This window comes from Dasypus novemcinctus, chromosome 5, assembly GCF_030445035.2.
Source record: "Dasypus novemcinctus isolate mDasNov1 chromosome 5, mDasNov1.1.hap2, whole genome shotgun sequence".
NCBI classification, from domain to species: domain Eukaryota; kingdom Metazoa; phylum Chordata; class Mammalia; order Cingulata; family Dasypodidae; genus Dasypus; species Dasypus novemcinctus.
The window spans coordinates 166,999,043-167,007,348 of NC_080677.1; the positions used below are offsets into that span (position 1 = coordinate 166,999,043).

The 8,306-nt window shown below is 45.9% G+C and overlaps 1 protein-coding gene across 1 annotated transcript in view; it reads left to right on the top strand.

Annotated features, from left to right (window-relative positions):
* CUBN (cubilin) overlaps positions 1-8,306 on the top strand; it is a 242,374-nt gene that overhangs the window by 202,511 nt on the left and 31,557 nt on the right. The gene's annotated exons all lie outside the window — the stretch shown is intronic.

An 8,306-nucleotide genomic window follows, 5' to 3' on the forward strand; every position in this document is an offset into this window, starting at 1 on the left:
GAGGTCCCGTGACGAGGACATGGCAGGCCACGGCCCAGGCCCGGTGGAGACACGTCCCGGGGGCTGGGCCAGAGCCAGCCCCACGCTCTCATCGCCTGACTCCACGGCTTTGGAAACGCCCTTCACTCTGCCGAGCTGACCTTGAAACAGCGCCACTCTCCGTCTTTTAAGAATGTGACCGGGGTTAAATCAATCCCTTCAATGCCAGAAAGAAAGACGGTGCGTGTTGCAGCGCGGCGCTGAGCCCTGGACTTCCACAGCACCCCAACGCCCACCCCTCCTTTCCCCAACGCCCACCCCCTCCTTTCTCCAGGACCATGGGGTGGACACTGTCCCCCCCAGGACGCCCTCCGGCTCCACCCTCGTCCTCCTTCCCCTGGAATCGAACCGTCCAGCCCCCAGGGTATTTGTAGCTAAAATAAGAAACCAAAACCTAATTAAACTCAGGCAGTACACCGGCCTAGCCCACTTATGTTACTCCATCAACGCTGGCATATGCCTGAATTAAAAAGAAGTGGGTAGCAAATAGAAGCACGTACTATTCCCAATGTGGGTTATGAAAAATCTGCATTGATTATATGAGAATATACTCAAATCAGGTTTAAGACAGCAATTGGTTGGGTAAAATCAACAAAGAAATATCAAAAACATATGAACTGGAAACAAAAGATAGTGAAAATTTTAAAGTAACAATAGTTAAGAGCATGAAATTATGTGCATATTATATCTATCTACTCACAGATATGTAACATAACTAAAACAGAACTTGTGAAGAAGATTTTAAAAATACATTGAGAAATTTTTAAAAACTAAATTAATGGAAAGTTAGGCTATATTCATAGATTGGAAAACTCAATATTATAAAGGTATCAGTTATATTTATTTATTAAATGGCACCTGAATAAAATTCCCAGCATATTTTCTCTTGAGAAATTAACAAGTTGGCCCTAAAATTCCTATGAAACCCTACTAGCATTAACACATTTTAGGAGGACAAAGTTAGAAGGAATTCCTTAATGACAATCCTTGCTATTAAAAAATAGTAAGAAATCACTGCAGTGTGAGAAAAAAATGAGAGAAGTAAGCAATGCAACCAAATAAAGAATACATAAGAATAATCAAAGGTGACATATATAGTTAGGTACTGAACTGAGAATAGCATGTATTTTTCAGGAATGCTAACAGACCCATTTGTTTATAAAATTATTCATAATAGAAAATATGGCATTTAATTCCTAACAACCTACCCAAATTAAAGTGAATTAAATAATAACATACCACAGTCATCTGGAAGATGTCTTCAGGACTTTAAAGTAGAAAAGAATTTAGACTGAGGTGGAGGAGAAGGAGGATAAAGAAAATGAGGATCAGTGAGAAGAGAAAAAGATACAAAAATACGTACAACGTCTGTCAGTAACAACCCATATTTCATTCCTTCTATTGGGGATTTGTTTATATTCTCTTTAATCCTGGTAAATCTAGGTAGAAGTTGATCAATATGTTTGATATTTTTAAAGAAAATCTTTATTCTTCTGTCAGCTGTTCCTGTTTGTCTTGTGTCTGTGTCATTGCGTCCTTGTCTTTTCCTTTATGATTTTCTTCCTTCTGCTTATTGAAGTATCACTTGGTCTTCTTTTCCTCCTTACTGGAAATGTTGCTCATTGTATTTAAACCTTTAGCATCTTCTCTTATTAACATTTACAATTTTAAACATTTCCCCAAGCACTGCTTTCCTTTCATTCCACAAAATTTTATGTATAATAATTTCATTAAAATTCAATTAAAAGAAAATAAGTGGGTAAATATGGCCACCTCACTCCTCGATTAGATTATGAATCATGGCCTGTCTGGACAGGCCCCTTATAACGCGGTCGTGGCTGATGTAGCTCAGCTCTTCACAGGCTGCCACGTGGCCACTGCCACCCGCAGAGTTAAGGAAACTGGACCCGACCAGCCCTGAGGCTGGGCTCTGGACTTTTATCTGTCACCTTGACAACCAGAAAATATTCTCTAGCAGGTGATGGCAGGCACCTGGGAAAGGGGAGGGAGCGCAGGAGCTGGCGGGCTCCCTCTAAGAGGGGCTGACGCTCACGGCCGCGCAGGAGAGTCGAACGGGCAGGTGCAGACGTCGGCTTCCAGCACTAAGTTCCGCCATCTAGTTGTTCAGCTTGAACTCTGAGAGGCATTCCAAAACTCTGCCTCTTGAAAGTAAAAGAATAAGCGTATAAACGGTCAGTGGCATTAAATGTGTGTGGGAAAGAGTCTCTAGGGGCTTCTTAGGCTGATGTCATCTGCTGACCCAAATGGCTTTAGAAGTACAAGGGCAGTCCGCCGTTTGAGCTGTAATGCGATGACTTACAACCCCTTCTCAGGTGGCGCTGGAAGCACAGCAGGCGTCAGCAGTGGCAGGAAACGCCACCCACGCGCTCTCCCCATGTCCCATCTGAGAGTGAGAGGCGCTGACACTGTAAACCCTCCCCACGCTCTACTCCAAGCTGACGCCCTCCTCTTCAGCTCCGTCCCACTTGCCGGAGATTAGCCTTCCCTTGGGAGATGAAGTCAAGGACAAGGGCGCCTGCGGTTATTCTTGTGGTTTGCTGTGGAGGGGTTTTGCTTAGCCGAGAACGTGGGAAAGGGACAAAGACACAGGGCAACGCCTGGTCACCAAAGCCGGCGGAGGCAAGCGGCGAGCTGGACCCCGAGGCAGCAGGGAGGAAGGAGCTGTCCGCCAGCGCCCCTCCCTGGGCGGGCCCTCGAGCGCACTGCCCGGCGGCACCTGGGCCTGGGCTTGTGGTGGAGGTGGGGGCGACGCTGAGGCCAGCAAGAGGGGCCCCTGCTGCTGCGTGACCCAGGCCACGCAGCCGCCCCGAAGGGCCGGTTTCCCGAGAGCTGGGCGTTGGGGTGAGGTGAGCGGCACCCACGGGCCTCCCGTGGCTCTCACTCAGCTCGGGCCTACGCAGCGGGCCCAGGCGCGTGAAGGCCCAGTCCTCCTGGCGCAGGAAGAATTCCCAGGCGTTCCTCGGCTGGACTCAGCCGTGTGGAGGCTCAGCGACCCCAGGCTGCGGGACCTCGCTCTTCTCTTTGTTCTTTTTTTTTTTTTTAAGATTTATTTATTTCTCTCCTGCCCCCCCCCGCCATTGTCTGCTCTCTCTGTCCATTTGCCTTGTGTTCTTCTGTGTTCTCTTGGATTATTGTCAGGGGCACCAGGAATCTGTGTCTTTTTTTGTTGTTGTGTCATCCTGCTGCATCAGCTCTGTGGCAATGGTGCCACTCCTGGATGGGCTGTGCTTTTTACATATGGGGTGGCTCTCCTTGCAGGGCGGCTCTCCTTGCAGGGCACACTCCTTGCAGGGTGGCTCTCCTTGTGGGGCGCACTCCTTCCGCGTGGGGCTCCCCTACATGAGGGGCACCCCTGCGTGGCACGGCACTCCTTGCGTGCATCAGCACTGCGTGGGCCAGCTCACCACATGGGTCAGGAGGCCCTGGGTTTGAACCCTGGACCCTCCATATGGTAGGTGGACGCTCTATCAGTTGAGCCACGTCCACTTCCCTTCTCTTTGTTCTTAACCTGAAGAGTCTGTTACTTTGTGTGGCAGCATCACATTCCTCTCCCTGCCACAGAATCCCGGGGCGTCTGTGTGGGCCCAGTGGAGCACTACCTCATCAGACCCTCACAGCTACCCCGTGATGCTGGGAGTGGCACATTTGCACGTGAGGGAATAAGAATCTGAGATTCACGTGATGTGTTGTCACCGTGTCTGGGAGCTGCCCGACCCCAGGGGGCGTCATCCAGGTGGCCTCTGGGGACCCACAGAGATGCCAGGGAAGGGCCTCTGGGCGTGTCCCCGAAAGCCCTGATTTCTCTCACTCTCTGGGGCTCAGGCACTTCTCACCACGTTGACCTCCTCGGTTGACACTCTCCTTTCCAGGAGACACCATGGCGTCCCTGGCCACGCATGGAGCTGCTTCCTAAATAACAGCAGTCACCGTCCAGTACCCGTCAGCGCGCAGCAGCGCCCGCCACCTGTCCGGTGTGTGTGACAGATGCAGGGGCTGCGCGCCCAGGAGCTGGCCCTGGAGAGTCGGCGCGCAGCCAGCCCCACGTTTTGCCCTTGGACAATCTTCGTGTCCTCTCCAGGGTGGCAAAATCGGGGCAGCAGAACTCCTCGAGAACAGGAATTGTCACGTTCCTGGCACATTCCCTGGCCCACGTCTAGCGTGCGGTACGCGTTAGCTGTGAATTTCAGTCCCTTGGCAGGCATGACGGCATCCATGAGAAAGCAGTGAGCGCCAGCTTGAATGGCCTGTTATTCAGAGATGCCCTGGGCATAAGGGGGAGAAGACGGGAGCTGAGGCAGGAGGGACCAGGGGCCTCTGTCTTGCAGAGGGGCCTTCTGCTTCCACGTGAGGGGTGCTGTAAGGAATCACAGCATGCTGCAGGGCCCACGGGGATGAGGTTTTGAATTTGGGGTGTACTGCAGGCAGGGAAAAAACCCGGTGAGTTCTGCCACTGTCTAGCAGACGAGAGCGGGGTGTGAAAAGGAGAAACCTTTATGGAGAATTGTTACCGGACTTTATCTAGGTTCTTGGCTATGCTGCAAGAAATGAATTTCAAGAGCCAGCCTCATTGATTAGGCCGTGATTTATTCAGGTAGGGAGGGAAGAGAAATGGGAGAGAATAACAGATCGTGGGTCCCAGGTAGAGAGGAAGGGGCTGAAGAGCGATCCAGCGGGCTAATTCACAGGCTACATCTTCCCATTATAGATTATAAATGTGCAGGTGTACGTGCCGGGTCATCTTGGCGGGGAAAACGGCGAGAGCAGATGCGGAGGGCAGGGCAGGAGCAGGCACAGGGACAGGGCTGGCCTGCCTTTTAAACCAATAATTATCCCGCCCCTTTGCTAATGTCAGGGAGGAGCACCAGCTGTTTGCTGTTCTGATTGGTTGCCCCACCCGTCAATCCCCCAGGAGGGCCCAATGATCCCTGGAGAATATCCCGGGCTTCTCCTGGCTTCTGGAGGAAATCTCGTTCCTTATGGGAGTTCTCGTGAGGGTCTTCCAGCAGCCCTCTTGGGGTTGTTGATGTCCACGTGGACTCCTTGCCAGGTTCCAGGTCCATCTACTGATTCTCTATCTAGCCTGCTTTAGATTCAGCAGGACATAGTGGCCTGCTTGAGTAGAGTGGTATGGCCCGTGGTTCGTACGCTCATTTGTATTTGCATCTGTTCTTTCGTTCTGTGATTTGGTCTGAATATTTCCTCTTCACTGTATTGTGTGAATACAGAGTTTTCCAGGGCCTCCACCTGGAGTATTAGCCTCCCTCGCCTTTAGCTTCCTAACCTCTTACCTGACCCTCCTCTTGTCCTCTCACCTCTAGGTGCCACCTACAAGCAGGTATTTCTAGTGGGAGGTGCCACAGGCGGCCAGCTCCTCCCATCACTTTCCTGGCCTCAGGCCCTGGCTGTCTTTGAGACTGCTGGAGACTTCAGACACTCATGATTCTATCTATCTATCTATCTATCTATCTATCTATCTATCTATCTATCTATCTATCTATCTATCTATCTATCTATCTATCTAATCTTGCCCCATTTTTCCAGGTGTACTTGGTGGGAGAATTGCTATGCAACTCACTATCCAGCCATCATCAAAATGGAACTCTGGTGCAAGTTTTAATTAAGGGAGTATCAGCAGGTAGCTATACTCCGGCCTCTTGGGTATATGGGCTTGCCCAGGCATGCATGAAGGATGAAAACAGAGAACCAAGGAGACATCAGTGTTTAAGGGGCGGGTGTATGTGTTCAATTAAGACATTAAACTCTACTTAGGATACTCATCATTCAGGGTTTATACAACTCCGAATGTCCATTTAATACACAATAACTTAAAACACTGTAGATATAGTTACTGATAGCTATAGGACTTGTAAAGTGCAGGTGCTGGAGCACCTGAACTGGGCAGCATGGGTCTTCCCAGGTTTGATATCTTTTGATTGGGCGTCTGCTGTTTGGGCAGAAGACAACTGAAATGGGTATCAGTTGCAGGAATGACCTCCTCCGGCGCCTGCAGAGTCAGCGCGCTTCCTCCCTCCTCTTACACTGTGAGCACCCCAGTTGTACGCTCTGGCCACACCTGTGGTCTGGCTTTGTGGAAAATAAAGGGGCAGGATGCTCTCTGGACAGATCAAGGCCCCCAGAATAGAGCAGGTCTCCATTTCCAGCAGCATATGTTTACATGTCTTCCTGAAGGGGGTCTGCCAGCTCACCAGGGAGTACTCTCTGTGCTGTCTGTACTTGGGACTCCCTCGGTCATTCTGTGCCCCATACTGAATTCTCACCTGTGTCTTTGCTAGACCCAGCTGATTTACGTGGAAAATGGTAACAGGAAGTTCATATTAAGCTACAGTCCACTCTGACAGGCAACAGATACTTTCAAGAGAAATTAGTTATCCTGGATAATGTAACAGATTTTTGGGCACAGCATACAGTAAATGAGAACTATGTTTATTATTAATAATGAGGTACTTTTAGACTCACCTGATATTGCCCATCATAAATACTTTTCTATAAAAACTGGAACAATTTTTGTTTTACAACATACTGACTGGGCATCAACCCGTGCTTCCGTTTGGGCAGAATTGACACCTTTACTATGTTGAGTATTCCAGTTCATGAACATGAAATGTTTCTCTGTTTAGGTCTTCTATGACTTCTTTATAATTTTGTAATTTTCAACACAAAAATCCTGTACATTTTCATTATGTATACCTAAGTATTTCATTTCCTTTGAAGTGACAAGTGGTACTGTGATTTTAATTCTGGTTTCCACATGTTCATTGTTACTATGTGATTGATTTTTGTATGCTGTTCTTGTGCCTTGAGACTTTGCAGAAGTCATTTATTAGCTTTAGGAGTTTTAGTGTTGGTTCCTTGGGATTTTCTAAATAGATAATCATGTCTATACAAACAGTAGCGGTTTTATTTCTTTCTTTCTATTCTCTATGATTTTATTTCTTTTTCTTGCCTTATTGCACTGGCTGGAACTTCTAGTTCTATGATGAATAAGATGATAACAGCAGCCTGGCCTTGTCCTGGATCACAGGGGAAAAGCACTCAGACTTTTACAATTAAGGATGATGTTGGTTGTAGATGTTTTTTATAGATCTTCATTATCAAGTTGAGGAAATTCTCTCTAATCCTAGGTTACTAAGAGTGTTCATCATGAATGTGTGTTGGATTTTTTCAAATGCTTTTTCTGTATCAACTGATATGATCATATCATTTTTCTTAATAAATCATGAAAATTTCAAAGTCAATGGGAAAGCTCATAAAATACCTTGGGACTAATGATGCATACATAAGAAGTTTTCATTATTACCTAAATAATGCAAAATAAATTAAAAGTAAATGATAAAATTCTCATCCTAAGTTCTTCATACATTGTATTCCTCTTTTTCCACCGACTGTAGCTACTGATTAGCTGTTAATTAGCTACTGAAATTACCTTTCTTCTAGTAAATTACTTTTTTAGGAATTTTATTTTATTTTAAAGTAAACTTTAGTTCATCTTCAAAAAATAAACAAAAGACAGTTTAACAAATTATAGAAGCATTACTTTAAAAAATTCTGTCCAGGCACATTTTTCCCATTTAACCCAAAAAACCAACTCAGTTATTTTTCCAGTATTCAGAAAGATACATAAATGAGGACAGGTTGGTTAAATTACAGGACCAAGCTGTTCTTATTAAAAAAGAAAATGAAGAAAAAATGCTTTATCATATTCATAGCTCATAAAACTAAATCCCATATTCTTTACTTTACCATTACCATTAATACAGTACCTTCATTGCCTTTGCTAGAAAAAATTACACTATTAACTATATTCTAGAAGTTACATTAGTTGTATTTCCCCTTATATTACCATATTCTTAACACCTTGTAATAGAAGAACATTCTTGTATTTAAGTATTATCAACATAGTATTTTTATTTTTATGCTTCCTGAATATTATCAGGCTAAAATATATTCAAAATTAAATTAGACTTACTCTCAAATGAGGATTTCTAAAGTGAGTCAAATTGAGGGAAGTTCTGGAAAAAAAAACTCATTTCACAGAAACATTTTCCTACATTACTTAAACATCACGCCCACAATATTGTACATATTTGAGGCTAGAGAACAGAATGATAAATACAATTAACTTTAGAGAAAAATGCCAGGCAGGTCCATTTGAAGCAGTTAATGTTCAGCGTGGATTCGCTGCTTTGGGGCAGCTGCATCCTGCAGCTCTGAAAGTCGCCGTCAGG